At 46.2% G+C, this 2,941-nt stretch overlaps 1 pseudogene; it reads left to right on the top strand.

Annotated features, from left to right (window-relative positions):
- The first annotated feature begins 750 nt into the window (after positions 1 to 750).
- On the top strand, positions 751 to 1,753 carry LOC101420760 (cytoplasmic 60S subunit biogenesis factor ZNF622 pseudogene; annotated as a pseudogene).
- The last annotated feature ends 1,188 nt before the right edge of the window (positions 1,754 to 2,941 follow it).

Here is a 2,941-nt window from a genome sequence, read left to right as displayed (position 1 = left end):
GATCTAGTTGGGAAGACAGAAGCCTACTGATTAAATTATTATACTAGACACAGTTGTGAGATTAAAAAAGGTAGAAAGAAGGCAGTGCTGTAGGGGCAGCTAGGTCTTCCTGGGGAAGGCATGCAGAGCTTCATAGAAAAGATAATCTTTGTTCCCACTCTTGGAAAGACTCAAAATGTGCTGGCTGGACCAGGGTGGCCATTGTAGGGAGGGGAAGGGCATGGGAAGATAGTGGCTTGCACCTGCTGGGGATGCTGACAAAGCCTGGGATTGTGCATTTGTGTTGCCAGAGCACAGCCACACACAGGAGCTGGAGAGGGTTTAGGCTGGTTGGAACTCGGCCCTGCGAGCCTGCAGGTCCATGCATCTGCATTTGGACTTTGCTATTTTTCTCAGTGGGTCCTGGACAAATACAATTTGTTTGGCCTCTAAGGGCACACTGTAGGGCACACTGCTCTTTAGGAATCACTCTTTTCAGTGGGAAACCATTGACAAGGTCCGGCAATGATGGAAAGAGAAGCCCTGCTTCAGAAAGACTACTCTGGTGTCCAACAGACTTCAACTGGAGATAGAGAAAAGACTAAAATCCAACATCTGCTAGTTGGTAGTGAATTCATTGGTGGTCCCCAAAAGGTTTGTTCAAGTCCTAATCCCCAGAACCTCTGAATGTGACATTACCTGGAAAAAAATGTTCTTTTGCAGATGTAATTAATTTAAAGATATTGACATGAGATCATCTTGTACTATCGGATGGGCCCTGAATCTAATGGCAAGCAGCAGGGGCAGGAGAATGAGGAGGAGGAGGATCTAGACGAAGTCGATTGGGAAGATCTTGATTCCAATGAAGAATTGGAGTGTGAGGATGCTGAAGTGATGGAAGAAGATGCAGAGGAGCAGGATGCAGGGAAGGAAGGAGCTATGGAATGCCTGCCCCTTGGTGCCATCTCTATAACAGACTGCTTATCTTGTTCCCATCATCCAAGCTCTCTGATGAAGAACATGGCACATATGACAAAAGCCCACAGCTTTTTTATTCCTGATATAGAATATCTTTCAAATCTTAGGGGACTCATTAAATATTTGGGGGGAAAAGTTCGCATTGGAAAGATTTGTTTGTGGTGTAATGAGAAGGGGAAATCCTGCTCCTCCACTGAAGCTGTACAAGCACACATGAGTGACAAGAGCCGGTGTAAGCTCTTCACAGAAGGTGATGCTGCTTTGGAATTTGCGGACTTCTATGATTTTAGGAGTCACTACCCAGATCACAAGGAAGGGGAAGACAATGATGAGGCTGAGGCGTTTCCCTCAGAAAAGAATTTGGACTATGATGATGAAACCATGGAACTGATTCTACCGTCTGGTGCCAGAGTGGGTCACCGCTCATTGATGAGACATGACAAACAGTGGTTTGGTTTGTCAAGAGCTGTGACAGTTGCTAAGAACCAGAAGGCTGTGGCAGGGTCCAACAACAGTACAGAGTCCTGGGGTGGACCAGCAGCACAGGAGCAGCTCTTATGCAAGAACAGGACATGCAGTATGTCCAAAGAATGAAGTCAAAGTGGATGCTGAAGACAGGAATGAAGAACAATGCCACCAAGCAAATGCATTTTAGGATCCAATTGAGATGCTGAGCATCCTCTGGAGATATTACTAATCTGTCTCTACAAGTTTGCACCTTGCCTGAGGACCAGTGGAACCTTGATTTTGCTGCTACTTCTCCCTGTACTCGGTTCTGACCTAAAAATAAGAATCAAATCATAAAAAAAGGAGGCAGGCACAGAGGAGAGGTCCATGTAAATATGGAGGCAGAGATTGGAGTGATGCACCTACAAGCCAAGGAAGGCTGAGGCCACTGGAAGGTAAAGGGGACAAAAAGGAGATTTGCTCAGAGGCTTTGGAGGGAGCACACCCCTGCTGATACCTTGACTTTATACTTCTGGCTTCCAAGGCTGGGAGGGAATACATTTCCATTGGACACTCTGTGGCCACTGTTAAGGCAGCCCCAGGAGTTCAGGGCCCTTGGCAACTGCCATGGTCTGAATGGCAATGCCTGCCTACCTTTGACAGTGGGCAAATTGGTAGACATTAAGAAAGCCAACCTATGAGCACTAGCAGAGAATTTAATACATAGATGGCACTCAGCAGAGAGATCTGGGCCTCTGAAAAAGGTTTGACATATAAAGATAGTTATAAAATCCAAATCACGGGGAAGGAATGTGGAGGAGGAAGAAAACTAAAACAGATGCAAACCCGGAAGGGACCAAAGTTTAAAAGAAGGCCACAGGAAAAGGAGTCCTGTGGGCAGGTTAGGGTTGAGCAAGTAAGGGAAATCAAAGAACAAAGAATCAGCAGAAGTAATGGGAGGAAAGGGGTTTCACAAAGAAGGATGGTGGCAAAATGTTTCAGAGATGTCCTGCCCACCCCCCTTACCTGGCTGTTTAAGCTAAACTTGCTACCAAGAGCAAACTCCTCTTTTAGGCTCAACTCTTCACGTCTCAGTTTCTCCTCCTATCTTCTCCTTCTCGAGGTCTTTGGGGTGCCTTCTATTGGATATTCTGCCTCCTGACCTCTAGCGTCTCAGTCCCTTATGAATGGAATCGGCAATGCCCGGTTCTCTCATCTCTTCTTCTGGCTGAACATCTCTATTCCAGTTCATGGAAGTGACCAGAATCTTTCTTCCACCCACTCTAGCTTGTAACTAGAGCAGATAAAGTGCAGTATTCTGAGGATACCAATCATATGCCCAATGGGCCTTGTCTTAGCAGTCTTTTCTCTGTGTCCAAAAAAATACATTGCTAAAGAGGAAATACAATGACTATGGCTTGGAGGTGACTGCATGGAACCACTTGATATTCTGCTCAGGGGCAGGCTGGAAGGTTCCAGAGGCACAGGTCCTACTCTCTGCCCTGAGAGGATTGAAGACAGGTCCAAGAAATGCCCA

This window comes from Dasypus novemcinctus, chromosome 5, assembly GCF_030445035.2.
Source record: "Dasypus novemcinctus isolate mDasNov1 chromosome 5, mDasNov1.1.hap2, whole genome shotgun sequence".
Lineage (NCBI taxonomy): Eukaryota > Metazoa > Chordata > Mammalia > Cingulata > Dasypodidae > Dasypus > Dasypus novemcinctus.
Note: the sequence above shows the minus strand (reverse complement) of the source record. Positions and strands in the feature narration are given on the sequence as shown.